We start from the raw sequence: 14,114 nt of genomic DNA, 5'->3' as shown, positions 1-14,114 counted from the left end.
AAAATTATCACATTAGATTTTATTGTGTAAGTATTGTAGAAATATTGTAGATGAAGCACTTCTCATCTTAATATTATATTTCCTAAATAAAGAGGAACATAGACTTTTAGTTAAACATGCAAACATGTATGAAAAAGGCGAAGAGGTCCTTTTGGTTAGTCAATAGGTGAGCCAAAACTCAATGTTTTAGCTAACCTCTTTTTCCCTTTTTATTTTTTCATTTATATGTGACATTGGTTTGATACTTTGAAATCACCTAACTATATAAAAGGCATGAATAACTTTTCTACCGTAAGTTTGGTTTAGTGTAGTTTTTTTTTTCTTCTTTTATTTAAGTTTGGTTTGGTATAGCTTTTGTCATTTATTGAGCCTAAACAATTAGTTTGGATGAGAAAAAAAAAACTTTAATATTAAGAAATGTTATGCCTATAACATTTTCACAATACTTTTACAATAAAATCATAAGTGATAGATTATTACTAACTATTATTGGTAGGAAAAAAAAATTCAATGGTAAGTTCAAATTAGAACCAATAACAAATCACCACATTAGATTTTTTTTTTGTAAACAATGTAGAATGTTGTAGATGAAGCACTTCTCATCTTAATATTATATTTCCTAAATAAGAAAAAACAAAGGCTTTTTTTTTTTTTTTTTTTGAGAAACCACCCTCAAAACAGAGGGGAAAAAACAGAGGCTTTTAGTTAAACACGCAAAACTTGTATGAAAAAGGCGAAGAGATCTTTTTGGTTAGTTAATTGGTGGGCCAAAACTCGACGTTTCAGCTAACCTCTTTTTCCCTTTTTATTCTTTCATTTATATGTGACGAGACTGATAAGTGCTGACTAAACCGATAAGCCTATCCTATATGGACGAGTCCTTCAATATAGACGAATATACCCTCAGGACAGACGATGTAGAAGACAACACTCCTGACGAAGGTACCCAGGCCATTTTATACAATCAACTAAACGGTTATACCTCCAACTGTATGAACCGTTTGAAGACATTGATGTCTCATTACACAGCTCCAAAACGTTACCAAGAGGAGCATTAAGACCTCCATAACTGCTCCAACGGCTAGAGACCATGAGAGCATATATAAAGCCCACACACTCCCACGAACAGGGGGATACAGAGATACAAGTAAGAAAGGAGATTTTTCTTTGATTCTATTCATTTTATATTGTTTTACTTTGAAGAGAGTTTCATATACTGACTTTGGCATCGGAGACATTGTGGCAGGCACCACACCGGTGACCACCTTTGAGCGTACGTTCATGTAGGCTGAGGATTGTTTCCATCTGACCAACTCGACTGACAAACTTACTTGACTGACGAACTTACGCTTCATCAGTTTGGCGCCGTCTTTGGGGAATGACATTTTCGTGTTCAAACTCAAAATAGTAGTTTCCTATTCTTATTCTTTTTGGATGGAGTCCAATCAAGATTTTGCAGCCCTACCTCAGCAAGTTCAGGCCCTTGCAGCTATAGTTGAAGAGTTGACTAGGCAAAACCAGGAAATAAAGCTACGGCTTCAGCAGGAGGAAAATCGTTCGAGGGGAAATCAGGAAGACGAAGGGGATAGCCACAGAAGAAGTGACCATCGAAGGCCAAACACTCCTGCCGAGCAAAATTCAGACCTTCTTCGAGAGATGAGGAGGGAAATGGACGAACTTAGGAATGCCATCAAGGAAAAAACAGAGCGGAATGTGGATCGGATGGTCTGAGCGACGGACTCACCATTCACAACAGCAGTCCTCGACTGTCCAGTGCTGTCAAAATTCCGGTTACCTCAGCTCGAGCCCTTTGATGGGCTGAAGGACCCCCAAGATCACCTAAATACCTTCAAAACGACCCTAAGACTTCAGCAGCCCCCAGATGAAATATTGTGTCGTTCCTTCCCAACAACAGTCAAGGGAGCTACCCGAGAGTGGTTCACAAAGTTGCCAACGTTGTCCATTGACACATTCGAGCAATTGAGCAACGCCTTCCTGCGTCACTTTATTGGAGGACAACGACCAAAGAGAACTGCGGATCACTTGCTCACCATCAGGCAGGGAGAGAAGAAAACCTTGAGGTCATATGTGAAACGCTTTACCAGGGAGACATTAGAGGTAGACGAGGCTGATGATATGGTACAGTTGACGACCTTCAAGGCAGGGTTGAGGTCCAGGGAGCTCGTTACCTCACTCGCCAAGAACCCCCCAAAGACGATGGCTGAAATGCTCCTTAAAGAGTAGAAGTACATGAACGCTGAAGACGCGTTGGCTGCTATCAGGGACGAAGACAGACCAAGGGACAAAGGGAGAAGAAAAGATGACCGTAGAGGACAAAAGCAGGATCGTCGAACTAATGATGGAGTAAGAAGGAAAGATGATAAAAGTCCACAAACGGTAAAATTCACTCCTCTTGTTATGCCTGTTGACAAAATTTTGACACAGATTAAAGATGAGCACTGCCTCAAATGGCCACGGCCATTGCATTCGTCTCCTAGCGTCCGTGACAGGAGTAAGTATTATTGATTTCACAAAGATCATGGCCATTTCACCGAAGATTGTAGGGATCTCAAAGAGCAAATAGAAGAATTGATACGAAAAGGGAAGTTGCAGAAGTTTATAAAGAAGGGAGAGTACAACAAATTCCGAGGCGAAAACAAAGGCCAACATGAGTCCTCGTCCAAGAGCGGAGGCCGTCAATCCCAACCTCCTCAAAATGTGATCGGGGAAATATAGACGATCGCAGGGGGGCCTATCACAGGAGGCTCATTCAAATCACTTAAGAAAACACATCAACGACAGGTGAATAGCGTCCACATGGTACCTCCGCCTAAGTATAGATGAACTGATCAGGATATGACCTTCAATGAGAATGACGCTAGAGGAGTGAAACAGCCTCATAATGACCCCTTGGTCATAATGCTCACCATAGAAGGGTTCAACACCAAAAGGATCCTCGTGGACAACGGTAGTTCTGCTGACATCATCTACTTTCCTGCATTCTAGTAACTAAAACTGGATCCAAGAAGACTACGTTCGTTTGATTCCCCCTTCCTTAGCCTCAACGGTGACAGGGTATATCCCAAAGGCATAGTGACGCTGGCAGTGATAGTGGGAACGTACCCGAAGCAGTTGACTCGTCAGATAGACTTCTTGGTAGTAGATTGTCCCTCGTTATACAATGTCATTATTGGAAGGCTAGCACTCAACAAGTGGAAGGCATCCACATCCACCTACTGCCTGAAGGTAAAATTTTCAACGGAAAATGGTGTTGGTGAAGTTAAAGGAGACCAAGTTCTAGCTTGGGAATGCTACCAGGCTGTTTTAGCAGATAAGGAAAACCACATGTGGATAATAGAAGAAAAAGAGGAAGAAAAGGTAGAGGCACTGGAAGCAGTGGAGCTGATCGAAAGGGAAGCAACGAAAACAACAAGAATAGGGACGACCCTAAGTCCTGAGATGAGAACGAAGCTCATTCAGTTTCTTAAGGAGAACTTAGACGTCTTTGCCTGGGGTCATGACGACATGCCAGACATATCTCCAGAAGTCATCTAACACAGGTTGAATGTGGACCCAGAGAGGAAGCCCATCAAGCAGAGACGAAGAACCTTTGCGCCCGAGAGAGACCAAGCAATCACTGACGAAGTGAGTAAACTCTTGACTGCAGGCTTCATCAGGGGGGTATACTATCCAGATTGGCTTGCAAACGTTGTTCTAGTAAAGAAAGCAAATGGGAAATGGAGGATGTGTGTGGACTTCACGGACCTAAACAAGGCCTGCCCGAAGGACAGCTTTCCTCTTCCAAGAATAGACCAGCTTGTAGACTTTACGGCTGGGCACAAGTTGTTGACGTTCATGGATGCATTCTCGGGGTACAACTAAATAAAAATGGCTGACGAGGACCAGGAGAAAACCACCTTCATTACCAGTCAAGAGCTTTACTGTTATAAGGTAATGCCGTTTGGACTGAAGAACGCAGGAGCGACTTATCAGAGGTTGGTAAATAAAATATTCGTCAAGCAGATAGGCAGGAATATGGAGGTGTACGTCGACGATATGCTTGTCAAGAGCAAGGAAGAGCTTGCACATCTGGACGACCTTAAGGAGACATTCGATACCTTCAAACAATACCAAATGAAGCTGAATCCTGATAAGTGTGTTTTTGGTTTTGCCTCCGGAAAATTCCTGGGGTTCATGGTGTCTCAGAGAGGAATAGAAGCAAATCCTGAGAAGGTACAGATCATAATCAATATGGCATCACCTAAGACCATCAAGGAGGTCCAAAAGCTCACAGGCCGGATTGCAGCACTCAACGGGTTCGTCTCTAGAGCAACGGACAAATGCTTACCATTCTTTAAGACCCTGAAGCAAGCCTTTGAATGGACCGACGAATGTGAAGCAGCATTCCAAGAGCTCAAACGTTACCTTAGCAATCCGCCACTTCTAAGCCCGTCCAAAGAAGGTGAAAACTTGTATTTGTACTTAGCAGTATCATCTACAGCCGTCAGTGCAGCCTTAATCCAGGAGAAGATAGGAAACAGCTCCCAGTTTACTACGTCAGCCAAGCTTTCCAAGGAGCTGAATCTAGGTACCCAAAAATCGAGAAAATCACGTTCGCATTGATAGTAGCCTCACGCAAGCTCAGACAATACTTCTAGGCAAATCCAATCTTAGTGATGACGGACCAACCCATCAAGAAGTCTATGAGCAAGCCTGAAGCAGTTGGGAGGATGGTCCAATGGGCGATTGAACTCAGCCAATTCGACGTGGAATACCATCCCAGGACGGCCATTAAAGCACAAGCTTTGGCAGACTTCATCGCCGAGTTTACCTATCCAGACGAGCCCAGCCATGCTAGTAAGGACAAAACATGGGTGATGCAGACTGATGGCTCATCAGCCCAAAAAAGAGGGGGAGTAGGGGTCGTCATAACCACTCCTGACGGAGAAGTATTGAGATATGGAGTTCAGCTAAAATTCCCAGCCACCAATAACAAGGTTGAGTACGAAGGAATTCTGACAGGATTAAGGCTTGGAAAAGAGCTTGGGCTAGGAACCTGCTAGTCCAGAACGACTCAAAGTTAGTAATTGGGCAGATCAGAGGAGAATACGAAGCACAAGAAGAAAGAATGCAGAAATACCTCAGGTTGACGAAGCACTTGACTCAAGAATTCGAAAAAGTGGAGTTCATCCAAATTCCGAGAAGCCAGAATATGGCCGTAGAAAAAGTTTCAAAGATAGCCTCGTCGGAAGAAACAGAATCGAAGACAGACCTGATGATTGAGATACAGAAAAACCCCAGCATAGAAGAAATTTTAACATTCGCAGTCTAGGGCACAAGTAGCTGGATGATGCCCATCATGTCCTTCCTCCAAGATGGCCACCTACCCCAGGACGCAAATGAAGCCAGGAAGATCAAGAAGAGATCCGCCAGATTCACGATTCTCAATGATACCTTATACAAGAGAGGTTTCTCCATGCCCTACTTGAGGTGCGTTGACGAAGGAGAGGCCGAATACATCCTGAGAGAGGTCCATGAAGGAATTTGCGGAGATTATGCAGGCCCGAGATCCTTGGTGAGAAAGATTATGCGAGCAGGGTACTTTTGGCCAACCATGCAAGATGTCGCATCAAGGTTCGTCAAGAAATGTGACAAGTGTCAGAGGTTCAGGAATATTCAACGACTTCCATCAGAAAAGCTGACAACGATAACATCTCCGTGGCCGTTTACACAATGGGGAATCGACATCATTGGCCTACTGCCTCAAGGCAAAGGTCAGGTAAAATTATTGCTAGTTACTATTGATTATTTTAGTAAATGGGTTGAAGCAGAGGCATTGGCGACCATCACCGAGACCAGAATCCAGGGTTTCGTGTGGAAGAATATAGTTTACAGGTTCGGGATTCCACGGACGATCATATCAGACAACAGACGACAGTTCGATAGCCAGGGCTTCAAGGACTTCTGCTCGGGCCTGGGCATCAAGAACCAGTTTTCATCACCAGGCCACCCACAATTGAATGGACAGACGGAAGTGATGAACCGCACGTTGCTCAAGATCATAAAGACCAAACTGGACGATGCAAAGGGTGCCTGGCCAGAAGAACTGCCCAACATCTTGTGAGCCTACAGAACCACGGCTAGAACCCCAACGGGAGAGACCCCCTTCAGACTTACCTACGGTACAGAAGCAGTGATCCCTGTCGAAGTGGGAATAATCAGCACCAGACGAGAAGCTTTCAATGAAGAAGACAATGATGACCTACTACGAGTGGATCTAGATTGCCTTGACAAAGTACGAGACAAAGCCTTCAGCAAAATGACGGAATACCAGAAAAAAATGACAGACTACTACAACAGAAGGGTGAAGCTCAGGCAACTCAACATAGGAGAACTCGTCTTGCGCAAAGTGACCCAAGCAACCAAAGACCCAACTCAAGGAAAGTTTGGCCCCACATGGGAAGGACCATAAAAAGTTATTCACTACTCCAGACAAGGCAGCTACCACCTGGAGACCCTAGATGGACAAAGGCTCCCAAGACCATGGAACATTGAACATTTGAAGAAAAACCATCAGTAGATGTAATGGAAAGACGTGTTCGTCATTAACAATCAATAAATGAATTATTCAGCTAATATTTGTGTACAAACAGTCCTGGTCCAGAAGAAATCCACCTAAAAACCAAAAATGGCTAAGTAACAAGATTCCGCTTAGACGGATGTAAGTTACTGACGAAGAAATCCGCCTAAAAGCCAAAAATGGCTAAGTAACTAGATTCCGCTTAGACGGATGTAAGTTACTGACAAGGAAATCCACCTAGAGCTAAAAATGGCTAAGTAACAAGATTCCACTTAGACGGATGTAAGTTACTGACGAGGAAATCCACCTAAAGCCGAAAATGGCAAAGTAACAAGATTCCGCCTAGACGGATGTAAGTTACTAACAAATATATGCACGACAAATTGGCCAAATAATAAAATGCCAGAAGAAAAGGCTAAATGGCAAGACTCCACCTGGATGAAAGTATGCTACTGACGACTAAAAAACAAATATAGGGTGCTACCAAGATGACAGGCACGGCAAACATGCATCAGATCAAAGAACGTGCATTCACGAATACGAGTAAGTGCCAAAGAAATAAAATTAAAGCTTGAAACTAGCAGGCAAATTACCACTGCCTTTACAACTAAGAGCCCATAAACGCTGGGCTAAAAACGATGTCCTCAAAATAAATAAAATTGTTCAGCAAATAGATTTACCAAAAAAAAAAAAAAAAAAAAGCACCCAAAACATGACGGGCATCACAAAAAGAAAGAAATTTTTTCTAAGTGTCAAGTTCGTCCAGAAGCATCATCGGCAGGAGCATCCTCGGTACGAGCGGCGTTAGCAAGAGCGTTAACTGGAGCTTCAGGCTCGGTGGCAGACGATTGAACAGCCTCGTCAGCCGCCATCTCTTGATTCATCTCTTCCAGGTCCAGCGCCTTTATGTTTAGTCCGGAAGGGTGCTTGATAGGATATCTCCTCAGAAGCTCAAAACCCTTAAAATACTAACTGAAGAGCACGGTGTTGTACTCGTCAGTGGCCTAGAAGGCTTCTACTGATCTGGCTGCAATGGTCTTGAGGCTCTCCTTGGCTGCAATAATCTGCTCGTCCTTATCCATAGTCAGTTGGCGCTTCTTTACCTGCTCTCTCAAGGTATTCGCCGTACCCATGGATTTGATAAGGTCCTTCTTCAGGGCAGAATTCTCCATCTCCAATACCTCCACCCTAGAAGTCAGAGACGCCGCCTTTGCTTCCTGGGTAAGATACTTAGAAGAAAGGTGAAGACTCTCCCCCAGCACCTAAAAAGAAAGTTAGAGGCATTAAAAAAAAAAAAAAAAAAAAGAGCCCGAAGCAAAGGTACCTGAATGATCTTATGAACATGACGAGTGGCTACCCCACTGAGAGGGACACCAGACAAAGCCTTTAGGTCGGCGGCTGTTATTACCTCGTGGGCCCAGTCCACTGTTGTCTTCTTGTCGTTCCAAATGGTAGGTAGACGAGAGTCAGCCTTCTCCTTCTCCTTCCCCTTTTCAGATAAACGTGGCTTTTTGAGACGGGAGTGCCACCTATCTCTTCCAATGACACAATTGGAGAAGCTGTCCTCGTCGTCTCTCCCACGGAAACGATTGGGTGGACGGAAGCTGGTGGAGCAACGGAGTGCCTCTCCCGGTAAAGCGCACTGTCTTCTTGCCGAGGTTGGACAGCGGCTCATCTTTCTTTGACCTCATTTTTGCGTAGAGGTCCTTGTTAAACTTCATCGTCATTTCTACCAGAAAAGAGCACATAAAAAAAAAAAAAAAAAAAAAAAAAAAAAAAAAAAAAGAAGGACCGAAAAACGCTGACGGGTTCAACACTCACTTTTTTTCCCTTCAATTTCAATATTTCGCAAAACAAAAGAAGAAGGGTCCGGGCCGAGGTTATAAAAAGCAAGCGTCCTCGGGTCTACCAAGTCGTCCCAGCTCTCAATCGTCTGGGCATATTCGATTGCTTGCTCAACTCGTTCCTTGTACCTGCTCTTGAGTTTAGGTCGTCTCTTCACTGCAAAAAGGAGGATAACAAAGATATTGTGACGACCACAAATAAATGAATACAACCAAACTAAAACAACAAGGAGGGAAACTGACGCACCTAAGGTCGGGGTTCCCCACTGACGAAGCAACCTTGGAATGTCACCCCATTCCTGACTGGAGGGAGTCTCAAAATCATCCCCGGACACAAAGAAAAATCTTGACTTCCAGTATCTGAAGGACGAAGGCAGCCCTCTAATGATCCTGGTCCTCCTCTCCCAAGGAACCAGCTCATAATACCCATACTCCTTTGATTCTTTCAAATGATAAAGGTGGACGAGTTCACCCACCTTAATCATATCCCTGTTAGCAACCAACCATATCTCCATACAGTTGACTACTATTCTCCATGAGTTAGGCATTAGCTGCCCGGGGGCAATCCCAAAATGGTTCAGAAGTTCCATCAAGAAAGGGTGGACGGGGAATCTAAGTCCACAAGTAAAGGCAGCCTCATAAAAGCACACCTCACTTGGGAAGAAATGACAAGCTCTATCCTCGTCACTAGGTTGACGAATGCGAACCCTTTCTGGAAATTGGAACCTATCCTTAAATCTACTCGTCGTCTCGGCATCCAACCCACAAACCTCTTCAAGGGCATGAAAAGCTCTAACGACACGAGGAGAAGAGATAGCCGTATCCCCCTCCACTGGATTGCCACTAGACGACAACCCAGTCTCGAGATCACTGGATCTGACCTCAGCCATTATCTCCTCCTTCCTCACCTGACCCTCGAACCAGTCAATTGATTGCCTAATTAAAGGCAACAATTCAGTCAATACCACACTAAGACCACTACCCTCAAAAACAAAATTTTCAAAATCTGAGAAAGTGCCTAAAGCCCCCCCTAAACGCGCAAAAAGAAAAGAAACCGAAGGACAAATAACTCTAACCTCAGAATTGCCAACCATGAAAACCCAACAAAAGCACAGAAAAGGAAAACAACACAACTGAATCACAGGTAAATTAAAAGCAAAAAGAAGCAGGAAAGAGGAAATTAGGAGCAATACCACAGTGAAACCAAGAAAGGAAAAGCAAGAAGGAAGGAGAAACACACCTTAATCAACAGCGGATTGAGGAAGCTTTGTTTAACAAGCGTACCAACTCAAAGAAATGTAACAGGAAAAAAGCTAAAGAAAAGTGATGATTGAAATGTGAAGAAGGAAAATGAGGAGAGAAGGAAGTTAAAAGTAAAGGCTCGAAAAACGTTAAGACCGGCGGGAAACCCAAAAGTCTCATCAGTTGGAACATTAATTGTACCAATCAGCACGCGCCACGTAGGCCATGATCTGTGGAGCGCCGCCTCTTCACACATAATACGGAGCAGAACCCCAAGAGTCATCTACAACTTGTAACCCTTCATATTCTATGATCGTCACTAAAACGACGAACACAGAATCGGGGGGCAGCTGACGAGACTGATAAGTGCTGACGAAACCGGTAAGCCTATCCTATATGGACGAGTCCTTCAATATAGACGAATATACCCTCAGGATAGACGACGAAGAAGACAACACTACTGATGAAGGTACCCAGGCCATTTAATACAATCAACTAAACGGTTATACCTCCAACTGTATGAACTGTTTGAAGACATTGATGCCTCATTACACAACCCCAAAACGTTACCAAGAGGAGCATTAAGACCTCCATAACTGCTCCAACAGCTAGAGACCATGAGAGCATATATAAAGCCCACACACTCCCACGAACAGGGGGATACGGAGATACAAGTAAGAAATGAGATTTTTCTTTGATTCTATTCATTTTATATTGTTTTACTTTGAAGAGAGTTTCATATACTGACTTTGGCATCGGAGACATTGTGGCAGGCACCACACCGGTGACCACCTTTGAGCGTACATTCATGCAGGTTGAGGATTGTTTCTATCTGACCAACTCGACCGACGAACTTACTTGACTAACGAACTTACGCTTCATCAATATGTATTGACATTAGTTTGATATTTTGAGATCGCCTAACTTTATAAAAAGCGTGAATAGTTTTTCTACGGTAAGTTTGGTTTAGTGTTGTTTTTGTCTTTTACTAAAGTTTGGTTTGGTATAGCTTTTATTCTTTATTGAGCCTAAACAATTAGCTACTAATGAATAAACAAATGAAAACATTAAACATTTCTATCCTAACTGTTTTCATTAAATTTAGAAGTGTAAGTTTGATTGATAATTAAGGGTTCAATCGTGTAACATTGCACGTACAAAAACTATATAAATGTGAAATCTTAGAGGGGTTTAGGGAACTGTAAATGATTGCAATATATAATTGTGTTGTGTGTAATTTGCATATATTTAGCGGTAAGTGATATTGGTAGACTGCAATCCTCCAAAGTGATATTTTAGCCTAATATTGATAATTATCATAGTGTAATATCTTGCACCTTCGTGTGCAATAGTTATTAATGACTAAGATTGAGAATTCAAAAAATAATTTTCAATCTCAATTCTTGAAAAAAAAAAAAAATACCAAAGTCTAAAAAAGTAAAAAGCGAAGCAAAATTTTGTTACGAAAGAAATGTAAGAATTTGCAACTAATGCAAAATCTAAGATTTGCACGGATCCTAATCCATAATAATAAGTATGAATCCGACTATAGGAGGTATATGCTAAAATTCTTGCTTATCATCATTTTGGGCCTCTCAAACGTTGACTAGAAGCCTCTCAAACGTTGACTAGAAATTAAGTGTGATCACTATAAACTTCAAAGGTTCAAAAAGAGTATCTCTCAAAAAAAAAAAAAAAGGTTCAAAAAGAGTATGATTTAATTAATTATTCGATTTTGAAACTTAAGTACCTAGAAGGATAGTATTGACAAGAGAAAGAATTAAATTGGATCACATCAATAAATTTATTTATTCTTAACGAAAATGAAATATATACTATCGTATATAATTTTTTATTCTTAACTATATTAAAATATATATTATATAATATAAAAAAAATGCTAATGAATGTCCTTAGAGCACTGGTTAATAATTCATTTAAAGAAAGTTTTTATGAGAAATAAAAAAAAAAAGTAATTAATATTTTGACAAATTTTTTTATTTTTTAAAATAAATTATTAATGAGTGCTCTTATGATATTCATTAACATGAATTATATAATATAGAGTGAAATTTCTGTTCAGTGACCAGTGCTACTGGACACGTTAGATACATAACACATATTTAGTCTTAAATACGTGCGGCGTATCCAACGCGACCAGTGGCCAGTGAAGCCGTGTCCTATAATATATCACTATCATACATTTTTCGACCTCAAATTATCTGTCATGCACAATCCAAATGTGAAATGGAGAGGAGGAAGCAACCAAACTAAAGTAAACATCTTTTAAGATTTTTCTATCTTTCACACGTGACAATTATGATCTCAAGTGGGTCCCATTCCCTCATGCCGTAGATGCTCTCTCAATCCCATGAACCCGTTCCCAGCTGTCCAACTAGATTCTTCAATTGAAAGGTTCTATCAAAATGCGAATCTTTCGGCAGTAGCCATTCGGAATACTAAATTATGAAAAAAGTGGTTTTAAAGTTGGTACAACAAATTATTTCATAATTTTTTTTACAATTATTTTAACATTGGACCTATCGTTTTTATTCACTAATAACGCTTTGTCTTGTCATAATTGTGATAAAAAAATTATGAAAAATTTTGTAGTTACAGATTTTTCCTTATGAAAAAAACTGCCATATAATGATTATACTTTATTGTCTTTTCCTCTAATGTATAATTACTGTTATCCAGACCAAGTTAATTACTACAAATGCCATACAATTAATAGAAATACTGTCTTCTCCAAAAAAAAGAAAAAAAAAAAAAGAAAAAGGATCTGCTATAGTTACTGCCTAATTTACTTTGATGTATAATTACGACTATCTAGACCAAGTTAATTACTACGAATACCATTTATTAATAAAAATAATGTTGTAAATTATCGGTCTTGAATGAGTTTTCTGTTTCGAAATTTTTATTTTATTTTATTTTATTTCTTATACGAGATAAAATTTTTACTCTAACCTAATCTAAATGTATATGTGTATGAAGCTCCCTCCTAAAGACTTAAACTCCGGCCTTTGTCCCTTACAAGTATTTATATTTGTGGAGTGACCATCACACCAAAGGTATGCGGTGATTCCTGTTTCGAATTTTTAACAACACATACAAATAGCTCATGTCAGAATCAATCAATCTCTCTCTCTCTCTCTCTCTCCTCCACAAGTAATTAGAGAAACCTTCTAGTCATCTAGCTTACTTTCTTTGACTTTTCAAATTGGGATAATTACACTAAACTCACTTGTGGTTTGGGAGAAAATCATTTTGCCTACCCGTGGTTTGAAAGTATCACTTAACCCACCTGATGTATGATCCGTTTATTTTTCGTAACCCACCTCTGTTAAAATCAAGGGTAAATAGGTATTTTTGCTTAAATTTTATGTCTCTATCCTCCCAAAACAAAAAATAGCACAAAAATATAAGAGAAACAAGATTAAAAAGTGGTATTGATCTCTCTTTCTCTCTCTCTCTCTCTCTCTCTCTCTCTTAATTCACATAAATCTTGAACATGAAGAACATATCCAAAAAAATAAAACCCAGATCAACCTACACAAATAACTGAACTATACAATATTGCCCTTCAAAACAGGACTCTTGTTTCCTATATTGCATTGAAGTATACTTCTTTCTTCGGCAGTACAAAGGCCCATGTTGCCAGAGTAAACCCAAATAAACATTATCATTCACAATAATAGTCAAAACCCATTTCAGGAAACCTCAAAATCTCTTCAATACTCACATGACACAGAAGATTTAAATCAAACACATCCCATACCATTTCTATGAATTGAAATGAACAAAATTTTCGAAACCTAGTTCAAATAAAACTCAAACTCTTTACAAAAGGCATCCAATACCAACAAAAAAACATCAAAACTGGAGCTATATATCAAAATAAAACCTAGGATATGTCGTGACCCGTTCCACTGAGATCTTCCTCTTCCGTGACCCGATCCACCACAATGACATGCCGTTGGGGTACAGGAAACCCTAACAACCCCTTGCTTCCTACGACTTCAGCTCTGTTCATGACCACACCAAGGACATCTTGAGTGTCGTCGTCGCTCTCCTCTTCGGCGTTGGCTGTAAAGCCCTCACCGCCGCCACCATGTACCTCTCTTGGTCTCTCTTCTCCCACCGCTTCTCTTCCTCTGACTACTCCACTTTCCCCTCTTCTTTCTGCCTTCTTGGCCTTTGTACTTTACAACTTGTGGCCTGCCACTAACGCACAAGCTCTTCATTCTCTACCCACCCTTGATTTTCCAGATCTCCTAGAATCACCCTCTTTTAAGTAGGACCATCTTCCCTTGGTGAGGTGCCTTTATAACGAATCCAACCTCGAGACCCACTTCATCAAAGATGGTAAAATTTTTGAGAAAATTTTACAAACTCTAACTACGTGGGTGGGTTACGATAAAAAAAAAAAATGCCATTAACAA

The sequence above is a fragment of the Quercus suber genome, unplaced genomic scaffold (assembly GCF_002906115.3).
Source record: "Quercus suber isolate HL8 unplaced genomic scaffold, Cork oak 2.0 scaffold_1128, whole genome shotgun sequence".
Lineage (NCBI taxonomy): Eukaryota > Viridiplantae > Streptophyta > Magnoliopsida > Fagales > Fagaceae > Quercus > Quercus suber.
This window is presented reverse-complemented; position numbering follows the sequence as displayed.